This window comes from Bombina bombina, chromosome 5 (genome assembly GCF_027579735.1).
Source record: "Bombina bombina isolate aBomBom1 chromosome 5, aBomBom1.pri, whole genome shotgun sequence".
Taxonomy (NCBI): domain Eukaryota; kingdom Metazoa; phylum Chordata; class Amphibia; order Anura; family Bombinatoridae; genus Bombina; species Bombina bombina.
In genome coordinates this window covers 327,072,557-327,092,587 of record NC_069503.1, presented here as the reverse complement: position 1 = coordinate 327,092,587, position 20,031 = coordinate 327,072,557, and the positions used below count along the sequence as shown (strand labels likewise).

Here is a 20,031-nt window from a genome sequence, read left to right as displayed (position 1 = left end):
TCTGTGTATTCGTATTTATTCATAACTTTAAAGCTCATACATATAGAAAAAAAACATTGTATTGGAAACACATATGCCAGGACATCCAAACATGAAAAAACTCCTTAATTCAGTTTAGAGGAAAACCAAAGGCACTACTGATTTCTGTATATAGACTCTAAAAATCTCTGGAATAGCAACATCCTATTGTTAGGAATCAGCTATAAGGAGTTATGGTGCTGTGTATTTAATTCAAATGCGAAAACAAAGAAGGTAAAGAACCTACTAGAAAAGTATACACTTCTAGCACTCTAGAGTCTCAAGACACTCTGTGCCTGTTATTTAGTGATTAATACTAGGTAACCTCAAAAGAAGAGGGTGGGTATGGATCAATGTTAAAACATAACTTTTAATACATAGGTACTTAAAAGACTAAATGGGAAAATTTAAGGTTAAAAACACACACTGTGTTCCCTGCAGTTGTTACAATCTTTATTGAAATAGCGTTGGTTTGAATGCAAAAGGAGGGGAAGAATTTATAATTTATACACGTAATATGGATATAAGTGACCATGGTTAGATTGAAGAAATTAAAGACAATCTTCCTGATAAGTAAGTAAAAAATACATTTGGTGTCTGTTCTTAATATATATGCGTTGCTAAATCACCAGGTTCAGTTAGAGAAATATTTAATCTCAAATTTCACCAGTGCTGTTATTTTTAACCTGGGATAATTGGCAGCTGTAAGTATTGTTTTAACAAACACACAAAGTGTAACAAATGTTGTCACACTTCTATTAGTAACAAGTTGTATGACAAGTATGTTATTTAATATGAATGTGGAGAGTTCTTAGGAAGTTTCTTGTTACGGTCTACATTTGGTAATAAAACTTTATATAAATATATTCAAGGCCCATATACAGAGATGGCAGAAGCTCTGTTTATTCCAAGAAAATTGTTTGTGACCAGAGGTCACAATTTAAGGTTGGAGGAAAGGAGATTTAATCTCCTGCAACTGAAACGTTTTTTCACTGTAAGAGCAATAAAAGTGTGGAACTCATTACCAAAGGAGGTAGTGAATGCCAATACCCTAGATACATTTAAGAATTATTTGGATACATTTCTGTCTATAAACAAAATTCATGGATATGATTGCTAGTTTCAAATGGGTCACCTTTTAGTGGGATTATTTAAGCTTAACTGGAGCTTTTAGTATATATTTTAGATTTGTATAGGTTGAACTTGATGTACTTCGGTCTTTATTCAACCTCATCTACTATGTTACTATTTTATGTTACTAATATAATAAGCAATCATAGCATATATTGTGTGATTTGTAGATCGTTTGTGTAAAATAACTATCACCCTCCAGTAACTATATTGCTAGCGTATATATTGGATTGTGAGCACCAAGTAAATAAATAACTTCCCCCTTATAGTTTATCATTTAACCAACAAGTTTGAGTAATTTATTATGCACTGTTAGCAGGAAAGGGCGGCTTTTTAAAATACAGGAATTCCCAAATGGCTTTCTTAAAGGGCATCGCGAGCGTCGCTAAATTGGCCTCTTTTTATGACATTTTGAGCCCAGCCCACCTTCTTGACTTCATCATCGTTACATCGGTATTTTGGATCTCCTTTGAATCACTGACATTTTGCAAATAGGGGTCAATTATAGGATATACAGTATAACTGTTGTCTTGAGTGAGATTATGATAATCACTTATATTGACTGTGATTTTTTGTCTTTATGAATTTCGCTCATTTTCTAAGTCAGGACATTTTTGACTTTATTGATAAGCTGTCACTAAGCACTCACACTATACTATACTGTTCTACCCCCTATACCGGCGCCCCCAGAGCCCCCCGCAACTAAATAAAGTTATTAACCCCTAAACCGTCGCTCCTAGACCCCGCCGCAACTATAATAAATATATTAACCCCTAAACCGCTGCTACCGCTCCCGGACCCCGCCGCCACCTACTTAATATTTATTAACCCCTATCCTGCCCCCCTATACCGTCGCCACCTATAATAAATTTATTAACCCCTATCCTGCCCCCCCTACACCGCCGCAACCTATAATAAAATTATTAACCCCTAAACCTAAGTCTAACACTAACCCTAACACCCCCCTAACTTAAATATTAATTAAATAAATCTAAATAAATATTACTCTTATTAAATGAGTTATTCCTATTTAAAACTAAATACTTAACTATAAAATAAACCCTAATATAGCTACAATATTACTAATAATTATATTGTAGCTATTCTAGGATTTATTTTTATTTTACAGGCAACTTTGTATTTATTTTAACTAGGTACAATAGCTATTAAATAGTTATTAACTATTTAATAGCTACCTAGATAAAATAAATACAAAATTACCTGTAAAATAAATCTTAACCTAAGTTACAATTAAACCTAACACTACACTATCATTAAATAAATTAAATTAATTAACAAGTAGCTACAATTAAATAAACTAACTAAAGTACAAAAAAAACCACTACATTACAGAAAATAAAAAAAGATTACAAGAATTTTAAACTAATCACACCTAATCTAAGCCCCCTAATAAAATAAAAAATTAAAAAAAAAAATAAAAGTCCCTACCCTATACTACATTACAAAGTAACCAGCTCTTTTACCAGCCCTTAAAAGGGCTTTTTGCGGGGCATGTCCCAAAGTAATCAGCTCTTTTTGCCTTTAAAAAAAATACAACCCCCCAACATTAAAATCCACCACCCACATACCCCTATTCTAACCCACCCAAGCCCCCCTTAAATAAACCTAACACTACCCCCCCTGAAGATCTCCCTACCTTGAGTCGTGTTCACCCAGCTGGGCTGAAGGATCAGCCAATCGGATTGAACTTCAGTCTGATTGGCTGATTGAATCAGCCAATCAGATTTTTCCTACCTTAATTCCGATTGGCTGATAGAATCCTATCAGCCAATCGGAATTCGAGGGACGCCATCTTGGTTGACGTCACTTAAAGGAATATTAATTCGGCGAGTAGGCGTCCGTGGAAGAGGATGGCTCCGTGTCGGCTGCTTTGAAGATGGCTCCACTCCGCATGGATGAAGATTGAAGACGCCGCCTGGATGAAGACTTCTATCGGATGGAAGACCTCTTCAGCGCCCCTTGGATGATGACTTCGGCCCGGCTGGGTGAACACGATTCAAGGTAGGGAGATCTTCAGGGGCGTACTGTTAGGTTTATTTAAGGGGGGTTTGGGTGGGTTAGAGTAGGGGTATGTGGGTGGTGGGTTTTAATGTTGGGGGGGGGGTTGTATATTTTTTTAAAGGCAAAAGAGCTGATTACTTTGGGGCATGCCCTTTTAAGGGCTGGTAAAAGAGCTGGTTACTTTGTAATGTAGTATAGGGGACTTTTATTATTATTTTTTTATTAAAGGGCTTAGATTAGGTGTAATTTGTTTAAAATTCTTGTAATCTTTTTTTATTTTCTGTAATTTAGTGGGTTTTTTTTGTACTTTAGTTAGTTTATTTAATTGTATTTAATTGTAGCTACTTGTAGTTAATTAATTTATTTAATGATAGTGTAGTGTTAGGTTTAATTGTAACTTAGGTTAGGATTTATGTTACAGGTAATTTTGTATTTATTTTAGCTAGGTAGTTATTAAATAGTTAATAACTAATTAATAACTATTGTACCTAGTTAAAATAAATACAAAGTTGCCCGTAAAATAAATATAAATCCTAAGATAGCTACAATGTAATTATTAATTACATTGTAGCTAGCTTAGGGTTTATTTTACAGGTAAGTATTTAGTTTAAAAAAGGAATAATTTATTTAATGATAGTGTAGAGTTAGGTGTAATTGTAACTTAGGTTAGTTTTTATTTTACAGGTAAATTTGACTTTATTTTATCTAGGTAGCTATTAAATAGTTAATAACTATTTAATAACTATTGTACCTAGTTAAAATAAATTTAAATTTGTCTGTAAAATTAAAATAAATCCTAAAATAGCTACAATATAATTATTAGTAATATTGTAGCTATATTAGGGTTTATTTTATAGGTAAGTATTTAGTTTTAAATAGGAATAACTAATTTAATAAGTTATATTTATTTAGATTTATTTAATTAATATTTAAGTTAGGGGGGTGTTAGGGTTAGTGATAGACTTAGGTTTAGGGGTTAATAATTTTATTATAGGTTGCGGCGGTGTAGGGGGGGCATGATAGGGGTTAATAACTTTATTATAGGTGGTGGCGGTGTAGGGGGGGCAGGATAGGGGTTAATAGGTATTATATTGGTGGCAGCGGGGTCCGGGAGCGGCGGTTTAGGGGTTAATATAATTATTATAGTTCCGGCGGGGTCCGGGAGCGGCGGTTTAGGGGTTAATATAATTATTATAGTTGCGGCGGGGTCCGGGACCGGCGGTTTAGGGGTTAATAAGTTTATTAGAGTGGCGGTGGGCTCCGGGAGCGACGGTTTAGGGGTTAACATGTTTAATATAGGTAATGGTGGTGTAGGGGGGCAGATTAGGGGTGTTTAGACTCGGGGTACATGTTAGGGTGTTAGGTGCAGACATCTCCCATAGGAATCAATGGGATGTCGGGCAACAGCGAACATGAGCTTTCGCTATGGTCAGACTCCCATTGATTCCTATGGGATCCGCCGCCTCCAGGGCGGCGGATTGAAAACCAGGTACGCTGGGCCGGAAAAGTGCCGAGCGTACCTGGTAGGAATTTGATAACTACCAAAAGTAGTCAGATTGTGCCGAACTTGCGTTCGGAACATCTGGAGTGACGTAAGAATTGATCTGTGTGGGACTGAGTCCGGCGGATCGAAGCTTACGTCACAAAATTCTACTTTTGCCGGGCAGTAGGGCTTGATAACTTAGGCGAATCAGCCTCAAATACGTATTCCAGCGTATTTGAGGTTGACGGCTTGATAACTAGAGGCCATTATCTCAACACCTGATAGGACATGTACTAAAGTTATGAACTGTACTATTTTTAGGACAAAGAAAATAAAGCGAATAAACTTCATGTGTTTGGTGTCATTTAATGTTTACTACTTTTTGTCTCTTAAGGTATTTTATATTTATTACTTATAAAGTTCATAATGAACAATATAATTCTGTATATTATATGTGCATTAAATTAAAATTGAACGTTATGATACTATGAACTGCTGCTTAAGTGTGTATTACTGAAATATGTATACTTGTATATTAATATAGTGACTTTGTGAAAGTGTTCATAAGTGAATTTTGAATACTTTCATATTATTATGGTGACTTGGGAAATTCTGGGAATTTGTGTGAGTGATTTTTATGGATAAACGTGTTGGAATGTTTGCTAAGTGTGGTGGAAAAATCTGTGTGGTTGTGATAGAAAGTAGGTAATTGTTTGACTCTTGATATAGAAAATTCTTATTTAACCCCATAATGACCACAGCACTTTTCTATTTTCTGTCCGTTTGGGACCAAGGCTATTTTTACATTTTTGTGGTGTTTGTGTTTAGCTGTAATTTTCCTCTTACTCATTTACTGTACTCACACATATTATATACCATTTTTCTCGGCATTAAATGGACTTTCTAAAGATACCATTATTTTCATCATATCTTATCATTTACTATAAAAAAAAAATATAAAATATGAGGAAAAATGGAAAAAACTAACTTTTTCTAACTTTGACCCCCAAAATCTGTTACACATCTACAACCACCAAAAAACACCCATGCTAAATAGTTTCTAAATTTTGTCCAGAGTTTAGAAATACCCAATGTTTACATGTTCTTTGCTTTTTTTGCAAGTTATAGGGCCATAAATACAAGTAGCACTTTGCTATTTCCAAACCATTTTATTTTCAAAATTAGCACAAGTTACATTGGAACACTAATATCTTTCAGGAATCCCTGAATATCCCTTGACATGTATATATATATTTTTTTTTAGAAGACATCCCAAAGTATTGATCTAGGCCCATTTTGGTATATTTCATGCCACCATTTCACCACCAAATGCGATCAAATAAAAAAAAAATTGTTCACTTTTTCACACTTTTTTTCACAAACTTTAGGTTTCTCACTGAAATTATTTACAAACAGCTTGTGCAATTATGGCATAAATGGTTGTAAATTTTTCTCTGGGATCACCTTTGTTCAGAAATAGCAGACATATATGGCTTTGGCGTTGCTTTTTGGTAATTAGAAGGCCGCTAAATGCCACTGCACACCACACGTGTATTATGCCCAGCAGTGAAGGGGTTAATTAGGGAGCATGTAGGGAACTTTTTGGGGTAATTTTAGCTTTAGTGTAGAGTAGTAGACAACCCAAAGTATTGATCTAGGCCCATTTTGGTATATTTCATGCCACCATTTCACCGCCAAATGCGATCAAATAAAAAAAAAAACCGTTACATTTTTCCAAATTTTAGGTTTCTCACTGAAATCATTTACAAACATCTTGTGCAATTATGGCACAAATGGTTGTAAATGCTTCTCTGGGATCCCCTTTCTTCAGAAATAGCAGACATATATGGCTTTGGCGTTGCTTTTTGGTATTTAGAAGGCCGCTAAATACCGCTGCGCATCACACGTGTATTATGGCTAGCAGTGAAGGGGTTAATTATGTAGCTTGTAGGGAGCTTGCAGGGTTAATGTTAGCTTTAGTGTAGAGATCAGCCTCCCACCCAACACATCACACCCCCTGATCCCTCCCATACAGCTCTCTTACCTCCCCCACCCCACAATTGTCCCCGCCATCTTAAGTACTGGAAGAAAGTCTGCCAGTACTAAAATAAAAGCTATCCTTTTTTTCTTTCTTTTTTTTTCTTTGCATATTTACAGATGCTGCCGTGGGTAGTATCCCCCCTTAGCCCCCAACCTCCCTGACCCCCCCCTAAACTGCTCTCTAAACTCCCCTCTACCTTCTTGGGAGCCATCTTGGGTACTGGCAGCTGTCTGCCAGTACCCAGTTTACACTATAATAGATATATTTTTTTTATTTTTGTCTGTAGTGTAGCTCCCCCCCAAGACCAACCCCCACCCCCTACCAGATCCCTTAGATTATTTTTTTAGGCATTCCCTCCCCCCTTTCTCCCAGATATAATACTTTTTTTTCTGTAGTGTAGCGGTTCCCACCCGCTCCCTCCCCATGCACGCGCCCGTCTGCCGCCCCCCGTGCACGCGCGTCCGTGCACGCCCCCAGCGACCCTGCCCCCAATCCTGCCCCCCTCAGACTCAGAACTTATCAATCCGCCCACCCGCCTCCCACTTCAGCTCCCACCCACCTCCCACTTCAGCTCCCACCCACCAACGAATGCGGCCATCGATGTCCGGTGCACTGGAGGGGTAAAAATGGTTATTGCAGGATGCCTCGATATCGAGGCATCACTGCAATAACCGGAAAGCAGCTGGAAGCAATCAGGATCGCTTCCAGCTGCTTTCCAGACCGACGACGTATGCCATACGTCCTCAGGCGTTAACTGTATTTTTTCTGAGTACGTATGGCGTACTTCGTCGGTCATTAAGGGGTTAATACTACTTAAGTATTATTGTGAAAATCAAATGTATCATGTTTTGATACCTCCAAAATGACTATAGCATAGTTTACATGTGAAGTTAAGTTTGGTTATCTATGATTTGTTCTGTCTTATCCACAATTGATAGTACATTCATTTTTATTATAGTTTCTTATTATGAAGTCTAAATAGATCTTGTGTATTGTTATATTGAACCTTTTCACTCTTGGTTATGTGTAATGTCCCTTTTCTGCCTTATCTGACAAAAGTTGAATATCTACAAGAATGAACCAAAATAGTTTTGTTTATTGAGTCCATATGGTTGGACAGTATTAAGAAGGAATATCCATTTGCTTTCTGCACAGAGCAATTCTTTTTCTAAGTTACCTCCTCTGATTCCTAATTCTATTTTTTGTATTCCAAAACATTTGACTTCAGATTGTTGCGAATGATGAGTGAGGAGAAAATGTCTTGTTAGTGAGGTAATCTTTTTACCATCTTTGAGGTCTTTTTCTGCATTTTTAATGTTTCTTAAATGCTCCTGAAGGCTTGTCCTGATTTACATCTTAGAGCATAGATTACTCCTTTGGTATGACAGTTTATATGTGCATTTATTTTATGGCATTTCCAAAATCTGTCTGTGATTTATTTGGTCTTAATCATGAGCTACATGTGCTTCTTGTTCCACATTTAAAGGAGTCATGGGTTAAGGCACATCTAGTTTTTTGACCTTTAAAGTGACTTGGGCTTACCATGTCTTTTAGATTTTTGGCTCTTCTGTAACCCACCTGTACTCTATCTCCCAAAACTTTGGAAAGTATTGGGTCTGATTTTAATATATGCTAATTCTCATTCACAATTCTCAGAATTTCTCTGGAATTAGGATTGCATGTTGTAATGAATTTAACATGGTTTTCTGTTTTCTTTCTAATGATACGGTGAGTCCACGGATCATCTCTAATTACTATATTGGGAATATCACTCCTGACCTGAGGAGGCAAAGAGTACCACAGCAAAGCTGTTAAGTATCACCTCCCTTCCCTCCAATCCCAGTCATTCTCTTTGCCTACGTTAAGAGCAAGGAGGTGGTAAAGTTTAGGTGTCTGAAAGAAGACTCTTCAATCAAGATTTTATTATTTTGAAGTAGAGCATGTTTGCTCTACTTCTTTCTGGATTTTAGCCATAGTCCATGTCAGTCTCTTCAGTAGAGCAGTGGTGGCTTTTAAGCAATTGGGAACTTGTGGGGTATAATCCTCACTGCGCCTCCCAAACAGTTTTTTGCTGCCCTGTCTTGAAAGCCTGAGTAGGATTATTCAGTCTTTCTTTGCTTTTCACAGGTCTATGTGAGGAGGAGTGCCTCTCAAACCAAGTGAGCTACCCTGCTGCCGGGCAGTGTTGAATTAAGGTAAGTGCCTAATTTTTATTTTCTTGAAGAATATGGCACTTTTACAGTTAAATCTGTATGGGACTTTTATATTATCAATCCTATTTTATCTTAATGGGATTATGGCAGTTATGCAGGCACTGGGGGCTTGAGCATATTTGTTGATATTGCTGCTGGTATGTGTAACTCATTATATGTGGCTCAGCTCCGGGTTAATTCAGGATTTGGTGGTTTGTGTTTTTTGTGCATTTTATTTTTGTGACGGCTACAGGGAGGCTAATGGCGACCAGGAGTTCAGTTTAGTTACCCCCACGATTAGCAGGGTGGGCTTTCTGTGGCGGCAAGTTAGTGTTGCGCACTTCCGGTTTCTCCTTTTGTGCGATCCGGTATAGAGGGGTTTATTTCGGCTCTGCTAGCAAGGAATATTGTCGGCCGGTAGCCTGTGTGAGCAGCTCTGAGTCCGGATCGTTGTAATCTCTTATTTACTCTCCAGCAGGACAGGTAGGCACCTCAGCAAAGAGTTAGAGGAGATAATCAACTGACTGCAGTGAACTGCAGGCAAGTGATTAGGTACAGCTGCGCTGTCACAAAGACAACTAAATGTGTGTAGTATACAGGCTAATAAGCAGTCCCCAATGGGTAGTGGTTCACTATATGGATATGAATTAATTGACTTTTAATACATATGATAAATAAAATAATAAAAAACACAACAATTTCAGCACAATAATAAAAGCAATTGCATCAGCGAGAATTTTTTTATACAACAATCTAACAATTCATTGCATAAAAATTCATTACATAAAAATATATTGCATAAAAATAAATGGTGGCAAGTGTAATGCAGATCAAGATAAGAACAAATATTGCTCGGTTTAAAAAGTCTTTGTGGACATGCAAAGCAGAGACTTTTTAGTAAGCAAAGAAAGCGTCTTTTTCAAGCATAAAGTTGTCTTGATTAGTCTTTGTTAATACTTGGCTTGTAAAGCTGGAGAGCTGCAAAAACTGCAGAGGGTGGACGAGAAAAAGGACAAACGAGATCTTTTTAAACAGAAATAAGGTTCAAATGGCTTACTAATACTTACACCGGTTGCCGATAATAGATCTCTCCAGATGACATCAGTCTGTACGGCACCTTCTAAGGGATTACAGTGTATCCATCCCTCTGCAGTTTTTGCAGCTCTCCAGCTTTACAAGCCAAGTATTAACAAAGACTAATCAAGACAACCTTATGCTTGAAAAAGACGCTTCCTTTGCTTACTAAAAAGTCTCTGCTTTGCATGTCCACAAAGACTTTTTAAACCAAGCAATATCTTGATCTGCATTACACTTGCCACCATTTATTTTTATGCAATATATTTTTATGTAATGAATTTTTATGCAATGAATTGTTAGATTGTTGTATAAAAAAATTCTCGCTGATGCAATTGCTTTTATTATTGTGCTGAAATTGTTGTGTTCTTTTATTATTTTATTTATCATATGTATTAAAAGTCAATTAATTCATATCCATATAGTGAACCACTACCCATTGGGGACTGCTTATTAGCCTGTATACTACACCCAGTTAGTTGTCTTTGTGACAGCGCAGCTGTACCTAATCACTTGCCTGCAGTTCACTGCAGTCAGTGTGATTATCTCCCCCAATTTAGTTTATTAAGGAGTAAGGGATTCCTTATTTTCATATAGCTGCTTTGTGTGATTACTTTCAGCGCTGAGCCTTGTTTATACATTGACCTCAGCAAAGAGTGCTGAGGTGAAGAGGCTGTCTGAGGTTGTGTGTGAGCAGCTGCTTTGCGGTTGCGTTTTTTTTTAATATAAACTTTCCTTTTATTATTTAAAGAGACAGTAGCGTTTTTTTGTTTATTGCTTTAAAATTAAATAAGGACATTTTTATTTAATTTGGGGGTAAAGATAGATCAAGAGGCCCTGCAAAACTTTACATATAGCTTGTGTTTTGATTCCAATGTTGAACCACCAATCCCTTTCTGTTCTTCATGTATTGAGAGAACATTACAGTACAGGGATAGACTTTTTGATTCTGAGCCATAATTATCTAAGGAAGATGCTGTTCAGGGGTCTTCTGTTCAAGATATGCCGCAGCTTTATCCTCAAGTGTCCCAAACATTATCGTCCCCACATGCAGTGCCCTGCGCTTCCTCTCACACTCCGGTTGGAGTTACTTTGCAAGACATTGCTACTCACATATCCTCTGTGGTAACTGATGCGATGTCTGCTTTTCCCATGCTGCAGGGAAAGCACAAGAGGAAATATAAAGAGTCAGGGAGTAAGGTTTCTGACACAGTCGTGGCTATTCCGAATGTTCCCTCCCAGAACTCTTAGGAGGAAGATACTTTAGTAGCATCTGAGGGTGAAATATCAGACTCGGATAGTGTAATTCCTTCTTCTGATGCTGAAGTTGTATCTTTCAGGTTTAAGCTAGAACACCTCCGTTTGTTACTTAAGGAGATTTTGGCCACTTTGGATGACTCCGACATGACGGTCGTAGTCAATCCTTGAAGTCTAGTAAGCTAAATAAATACTTTGATGTACCTTCCACAGTGAAGGTTTTTCCTGTACTAGACCGGGCTACAGAGATTATTGCTCAGGAATGGGAGAGACCTGGTATTCCCTTTTCTCCATCACCAATTTTTAAGAAGATGTTTCCAATAGCTGACTATATGAATGAGTCTTGGCAGAAGGTTCCTAAGGTCTAGCGGGCAATTTCCACTTTGGCTAAGAAAACCACTATCCCCATAGAGGATAGCTGTTCTTTTAAGGATCCTATGGATAAGAAGTTGTAAGGGTTACTTAAAAAGATGTATGTACACCAGGGTTTACAATGGCAACCTGCAGTATGTATTACTACCGTCACCAGTGCAGCAGCATATTAGTTTGATGCATTGTCTGATTCTATTCAGACAGACACCCCTCTGAAGATATCCAGGATAGGATCAAGGACTTAAAGTTGACCAATTCCTTTATTACGGATGTTTCCCTTCAAGTTATTAAGTTGGGAGCAAAGATTTCTGGGTTTGCAATACTGGCTCACAGAGCTTTATGGTTGATATCCTGGTCTGCGGATGTGTTGTCTAAGTCTAAGCTTTTGGCGATTCCCTACAAGGGTAAGACCTTGTTTGGGCCGGGCTTGGCTGAAATAATTTCAGACATTATGGGAGGAAAGGGTCATTTCCTCCCTCAGGATAATAGGATTAAGCAGAAGGGACATCAGAGTAATTTTCGTTCCTTTCGGAAATTCAAGGGTAGAAATTCCACTCCCTCTACAAAGCAGGAACAGCCCAAGCCTTCCTGGAAGTCCAACCAGTCTTGGAACAACGGAAAGCAATCTAAGAAGCCCGTTAGTGACTCAAAGTCAGCATGAAGGATCTGCCTCCGATCCAGGACCGGATCTGGTGGGGGGCAGACTTTCTTTCTTCGTTTAGGCCTGGGTTCGGGATGTGCCAGATCCATGGGTGGTGGATATTGTGTCCCAGGGATACAAACTAGATTTCAAGACCTTTCCTCCTAGGGGCAGGTTTCTGCTCTCAATGTTATCTGTAGACCAGATAAAAAGAGAGGCGTTCTTACAATGTGTCTGGGACCTTTCCGACCTAGGAGTGATAGTTCCTGTTCCAATGCAGGAACAGGGTCTGGGAATCTACTCCAATCTGTTTGTGGTTCCCAAAAAAGAGGGAACCTTCAGACGAATTTTAGATCTCAAAAGTCTAAACAAGTTCCTCAGAGTACCGTCCTTCAAGATGGAAACTATTTGTTCCATTTTTCCCTTGGTTCAAGAGGGTCAATTTATAACAACTGTAGATTTAAAGGATGTGTACCTACAGTACATGTTCCCATCCACAGGGATCATCACAAGTTTCTGAGGTTTGCCTTTCTAGACAAACACTTCCAGTTTGTGGCTCTTCCATTCGGCCTTGCCACAGCTCCCAGAATTTTCTCAAAGGTCCTGGGAGCACTGTTGGCGGTGCTCTGGTTGTGGGGCATTGCTGTGGCGCCTTATCTGTATGACATTCTGGTCCAGGTGCCTTCCTTTCAACAAGCAAACTCTCACACAGAGATGTTATTATATTTTCTACGGTCTCATGGATGGAAGGTGAATTTGGGAAAGAGTTCCTTGATTCCAGCTACAATGGTAGTGTTCCTGGGAACCATAATAGATTCCTCATCAATGAGAATATTTCTGACAGAGGTCAGAAAATCAAAGATCCTCAACTCTTGTCTGGCCCTTCAGTCCTCTCCTCGGCCGTCTGTGGCTCAATGTATGGAGGTGATCGGTCTGATGGTAGCTGCCATGGACATCATTCCGTTTGCCTGTTTCCATCTCAGACCTCTGCAGGTATGCATGCTCAGACAATGGAACAGGGATTATGCAGATCTGTCTCCTTGAATTCATCTGGATCAGGCGACAAGAGACTCTCTTCCTTGGTGGTTTTCTCTGGATCATCTCTCCCACGGAACTTGCTTTCGCAGACCCACCTGGGTGATTGTGACAACAGACTCCAGCCTGCTGGGATTGGGAGCAGTCTGGGGCTCATTAAACGCTCAGGGGACATGGACTCGGGAGGAGTCTTTTCTCCCCATAAACATTCTAGAGCTGAGGGCAATCTTCAATGCTCTTCTGGCCTGGCCTCAGTTAGCTTCAGCCCGGTTTATCACTTTTCAGTCAGACAACATAACTTCAGTGTCTTACATCAACCATCAAGGAGGAACTTGGAGTTCCTTGGCCATGACAGAGGTAGCCAAGATTATTCAGTGGGCAGAGACTCACAACTGCTGTCTATCTGCGAACCAAATTCCAGGACTGGACAGTTGGGAAGTGGATTTTCTGAGCAGACAGACTTTTCACCCGGGGGAGTGGGAACTCCATCCGGAGATGTTTTCCAACTTGATTCTCAATTGGGGACAGCCGGAGCTGGATCTCATGGCGTCTCGACAGAATGCCAAGCTTCTGAGGTAAGGGTTAAGGTCAAGGGATCCTCAGGCTGTACTAATAGATGCCTTGGCAGTTCCATGGGATTTCAGTCTAGCATACCTGTTTCCTCCATTTGCTCTACTTCCTCGTGTCATTGCTCGAATCAAACAGGAGAGGGCATCGGTGATCCTCATTGTACCGGCGTGGCCTTGCAGGATCTGGTATGCAGACCTAGTGGAGATGTCATCTCTCCCACCTTGGAGACTTCCACTGAGGAAGGACCTTTTACTTCAAGGGCCCTTCCTTCATCCAAATCTTGTTTCTCTGAAGCTGACTGCTTGGAGATTGAACGCTTAATTTTATCTAAGCGTAGTTTTTCTGAGTCGTTCATTGAGACCATGATTCAGGCTCGTAAACCTGTTACCAGAAAGATATACTTTAGTATATGGCGTAGATATCTGTATTGGTGTGAATCTAGAGGTTACTCTTGGAGTAGCGTTTGGATTCCTAGGATTTTGTCTTTTCTCCTGGAAGGTCTGGAGAAGGGATTATCTGCTAGCACCTTGAAGGGTCAAATTTCTGCCTTATCTATATTTTTGCATAAGCAACTGGCAGATGTGCCAGATGTAGAATTCTTCTGTCAGGCCTTGGTCAGAATCAGGCCTGTGTTCAAATCTGTTACTCCTCCCTGGAGTCTTAACTTGGTTCTTAGAGTTCTTCAGCAGGCTCCATTTGAGCCTATGCATTCCTTAGATATTAAGAGATTATCTTGGAAAGTTTTGTTTCTTGTTGCAATTTCTTCTGCTCGTAGAATTTTAGATCTCTTGGCATTGCAGTAAATGAATCTTCTTAACTTATTTTTCATTCGGATAAGGTAGTTCTGCGTACTAAGTTAGGTTTCCTCCCTAAAGTGATTTTGGATAGGAACATTAATCAAGAAATCGTTGTTCCTTCTTTGTGTCCTAACCCTTCTTCTCATAAAGAGTGTCTGCTGCACAACCTGGCTGTGGTGCCTGCGTTAAAATACTATTTACAGGCGACTAAGGATTTTCGCCAGTCTTCTGCTTTGTTTGTTGTTTTCTCTGGGAAACGCAAGGGTCAGAAAGCTACGTCTACTTCTCTTTCTTTGTGGCTGAAGAGTATAATTTGTTTGGCCTATGAAACTGCTGGACAGCAGCCTCCTGAGAGAATCACGAAGGATGTTTCCTCTTCCTGGGCATTCAAAAATTAAGCTTCTGTGGAACAGATTTGCAAGGCTGCAACTTGGTCCTCTCTACACACTTTTTCTAAATTCTATAAGTTTGATACTTTTGCCTTGGCTGAGACTTCTTTTGGGAGAAAGGTTCTTCAAGCAGTGGTGCCTTCCATTTAGGTTCCCTGTCTTGTCCCTCCCTTATCATCTGTGTCATCTAGCTTTGGTATTGATTCATAAGCCTTTCTTTTTGCCAGATTCTTCTTTTATTCTTTACAAAGCCCTGCTATATTGAAAAAAAGGGGGTAGACCTGCAAAGTGCCGGCGAGTGGCGAAGTGATAAGATATATTGGGGAGCATTGTCATGAAAACATAGCCGAACTTGCCACTTGTCGACACATTCCGTGGGTGTTTGTGGAGAGGGGCGTTGTACTTATTTGAAGTGTTTCTACACAGCACAGAGAGTGTGTTCACTGAAACAAAACAAGGTTACTTTGTTGGAACACTTTAAATAATGCCTGTGTGACCTTACTTTCCCTAAACCTGCAATACCTGCCTCATGCTGGAAACCTTTTTAGTGGTGAGACAAACATGGATGACACCCTACTCATAACCTGTAATTCAGAGATTGCAAGATTGCAATATATTGCGCTGCTGGCGATGTATCCCAATCAAAGTGCAGGTTACTCCCCTGGACACCAGTTAACTCCCACAGAACGCCTACACCTACGTCATACTTAAGCTATACTCCCCCTGAAACGCCCAGCTAATTCCCCAATACCTAATATATACAGAAGTTTTTTCTTGCCTGTTTGGAGCACTGTCAACGGTCTCTCTCGATGTCCCTCGGCGTGCAGCGTGTAGCGCAATAGAGAGTGGGCGGGAGCGATGTCCCTGTGTATCCAATGCTTGTGCAGCTACAGGACGTGTCTGCGAGGCGCTTTGCTCCTGTTTGCTCATCTGTCATGGATTTTTTTAGTATGTACTGACCCCTGATTTTTTTTAAACTGTTTCTATTAAATTGGACCTTTTACTTTATCCTCTGCTGTCCGTGCGCTACTTCTTTGTGGATTTTTAACTCCCCAATACCGCCTACACCTACATTATGTCTTAGCTACACTCCCCTGGAACGCCCAGCTACACCTACGTCATGTCTTCCCTATATTCCCCCTGTAACGCCCAGCTAACTCTAACTGAACACCTACACCTATGCCATGTCTGCAGTCTACCTGACTACTAAAGTATACAAAAAAAAACCTCCCTTTTGTGAATATAGGAGCTAAGTCGCTACAGTTATATACAACGTTTTGCCTGTTTATTTTATTTTAAACATATATTATTTAAAATAATAAAATTAACAAACTTAAATAACTATATTTTAAATTATATTCAATATATGACAATGCATATCATTTTTAAATTGTATATAAATGCAATGCTACACTAAACTATTAACCCCGAATCTGCTGTAACCTAAAGACCTAACCATCCCTAATCTATTAACCCTAAACCGCTACAACACCCACCACAATAAGACCCCTAACCTATTAAACCCTAATCTGCCACAACTCCCCATCCCAATAAGCATCCTAAACTATTAACCCCTAAACTACCACAACCCCCATCGCAATAAGACCCCCCAACACAAACTATGCATACACTTTTAAACACACTAACCCTCAGACCTTAAAGCTAACACTATAAATAAACAATAAAATAACACACACATTTTTTTTTACCAAAACAAAAAAAGCATTAATATAAAATAAAAATCAAAGTTATGCCTAACACCGCTTTCTAAAAAAAATAAAATAAATAAATACAACCCCATTCTACATTAAAAGTACCCCCCCCCCAATAAAACCCTATCTAAAAAAAACTACTCTAATAATTGCCCTGAAAAGGGCATTTTGGGTGGGCATCGCCCTTAGTTCGACATTTTGTAGGACAGTGCCTAAAGTGAACATAGCTCTTTTGCCCAATTAATATTTTTTTTTTAAAATGTTAGAGATGTTTGTTACTGCATGTTTATCTTTAAATACTGTGTGTGCCTTGTATATGTTACAGTTAAAGGGACATTATACACTCATTTTTTCTTTGCATAAATGTTTTGTAGATAATCTATTTATATAGCCCATAAAGTTTTTTTTTTTTAATTAATGTATAGTTTTGCTTATTTTTAAATAACATTGCTCTGATTTTCAGACTCCTAACCAAGCCCCAAAGTTTTATGTGAATACGCTCGACTACCTACTCCAGCTTGCTCCTGTTTGTGTAAAGGGTCTTTTCATATGCAAAAGAAGGGGGAGGGGGGAGTGTCTTATTTGCCACTTGCAGTGGGCTTTCCAGCTACCTTTTCAACAGAGCCAAAGTGACAGCTTCTAAGTAAGTTTTTAAACAGTTTTATACTGGATTTTTATATCAGTATCTGTGCATATTATTCTTTATAGTAGTGTCTATTACATGCAGTTATATGAAAATGAGTGTATACTGTCCCTTTAAAGAGCATAAACAGTTAATGTGCACATTACCTAGCTAATCTGCAGATTAACTGATTTGCTCAGTTAAAGTGCAGAATCTGCACTTTACCTAGGTAATGTGCACATTAACTGCTTCCGTGTAGTTAAAGTTGGAAAAGTTTGTTTCTCTCATGTAAACTGTTTATTGAAAAAGGAAGCTGAAGAATGTTCCGATTTCGGCCGAGGGCATATACGCTCCAGAGTGCTCTGTTCTTATCACCTAGGTAATGTGCACATTAACGGCTTCCGTGTAGTTGAAGTTGGATTTTTTTTGTTTCTCTCATGTAAACTGTTTATTGAAAAAGAAGCCGAAGAATGTTCCGATTTCGGCCGAGGGCAGATACGCTCCAGAGTGCTCTGTTCTAATCAGAGCCTCGGGCGCCGCAACTGCCTCTGGGAACCTTACCATGGGTCACAGCCCGCACATCTTGAAATTCTCTGTCTGGGAAATTATCTATTGAATCTATCTATTTATTATAGATTCGATAGATAGATAGATAGATAGATAGATAGATAGATAGGTTGATAGATAATTTCCCAGACAGAGAATTTCAAGACGTGCGGGCTGTGACATATGGTACGGTTCCCAAAAGCAGTTGCGGCGCCCGAGGCTCTGATTAGAACAGAGCACTCTGGAGCATATCTGCCCTCGGCCGAAATTGGAACATTCTTTGGCTTCTTTTTCAATAAACAGTTTACATGAGAGAAACAAACTTTTCTAAAAAGCTAAAGTGCTTGAAAGTGTATTATTTGTTTTTCAAATGTATTATCACAGATACATTACAGCTAGAATGGCAGATATTTCACATTCTCAGTACGAGGTTCTTACATTTATTTGGGCTCATTGCATAATTCCACAATGGGTTGCAGGGAAGTCGATTCTGTAACAATTCAGAATGCAGAATGGGAAATATACAATGCTTAGAAGTGTAGAGGCCAAGATGCTAATAAATGCAAAAACAGAATGAGAGCAGTTGTTATACCCTTGGGAAAACTACTATAAACTTGTTAAGAAGTTGAAGTGTGTCTGGGCAATGAATGATGCATAAAGTGCGCCGCACTGCCCTTTAAGATTTTGTTTTTACCTCCATTTTCAGAAGAAAGTGCCCCAGGCTCTCTAAAAAAAGTGATATGAACTGATTATCATAGGAAAAACCATGGGACTCCCTTTAGTTTATATATATGTTACCTCTAAAGTGCATTTTTTGCACTTTAACTAGTGCTTAGTAGGTAATGTGCAGATTATCTTGGTAATTTGCAAATTACCTAGGTAATTTGAGAAATGAAACAATTTTTCTGCACTTTAACGGATCAACCTAGTTAATCTGCAGATTAGCTAGGTAATGTGTACATTAACTGATTTCTGCACTTTAACTGTGACATATATATACTCAAATGCACCTTTAGTTTTTTGTGAATGTATATTTCCATAATACGCTTTATTTGTCAGCTGATTTGGAATACAAAAAACTTTTTTTACAAACCCAAACTAGGTGATCCAATTTAATTTTCTTTATTAGCTTTTATATGTAGCATTGTTATGTTTAGGTTCTTTTCACCTGGTGACTAAAAAAACTTTTTGTATTCACTGGTAAATGTAATACACATCAAAATATCTTTGTTACTATGACAACTAGGCTTTATAAATTTAATTAATCAAACCAGGATCTGTAAGCCCTGACATGCAAAAAATATGCTTTGTGTGATTGCTGCCAAGTAATCGCTATAGGGTCATAAAACCACTTACTTGAATACTCCTGTCTTCTTTTTCAGATCTCAAGGTTATGACATTTTGTAAGCTATTTTATTTTATGGTTTGCCCCAAATTATGCTAAATCTGTATAGCAACTTTAACAACCATCTAACATAAAATACTAATAGACCCCTGAATTAAAAAGGGAGTACATTTATGGTTCAAATTAGGGCTTTCTTGTGCCTGTTTTTAATGTGTGTGTGGGATGTGATGCCATTTCATTGCTGTCTAAGGAGGTCACAATCTGCAACCAGTTTCAAGTGATATGTATTTTGATGAGGACTGGAGTTCCATCCACATTATTTTCTTGTTCTCTATCAAGCTGCTACTCACAGTAATTACCAAATATAATGCTCCAAAATCTTATTAATCCAGCTGCTGTCATATGTTTCCTACACTGCTTTCATGGTCCACTACTCTACTGAATCTTTCATATAATATAATCAGTCTAACAGACAGTAGAAAACAATTGTGGCCTGTGCCAGTAGTAGAACAGTTTTGATTCTTCTACTGCAATTTTTCTCAACTCCATTCCTCAAGTACCCCCAACAGGTCCGCTTTTGAAATTAGAGTATAGGCGAAATAATCAGCTAATGGGTGAGAGCAGGTTAATAACCAATACCATGGTTGCTGATCAGCTGATTATTTCACTTGTAGTCTATTTAAGATGTCATAATATATATATATATATATATATATATATATATATATATATATACATACAGTGTATGTGTATATACATTATATATATATATATATATATATATA

The 20,031-nt window shown here is 38.5% G+C and overlaps 1 protein-coding gene across 1 annotated transcript in view; it reads left to right on the top strand.

Annotated features, from left to right (window-relative positions):
* Positions 1 to 20,031, top strand: part of CRPPA (CDP-L-ribitol pyrophosphorylase A) — an 818,587-nt gene that overhangs the window by 335,217 nt on the left and 463,339 nt on the right. The window lies entirely within an intron of this gene.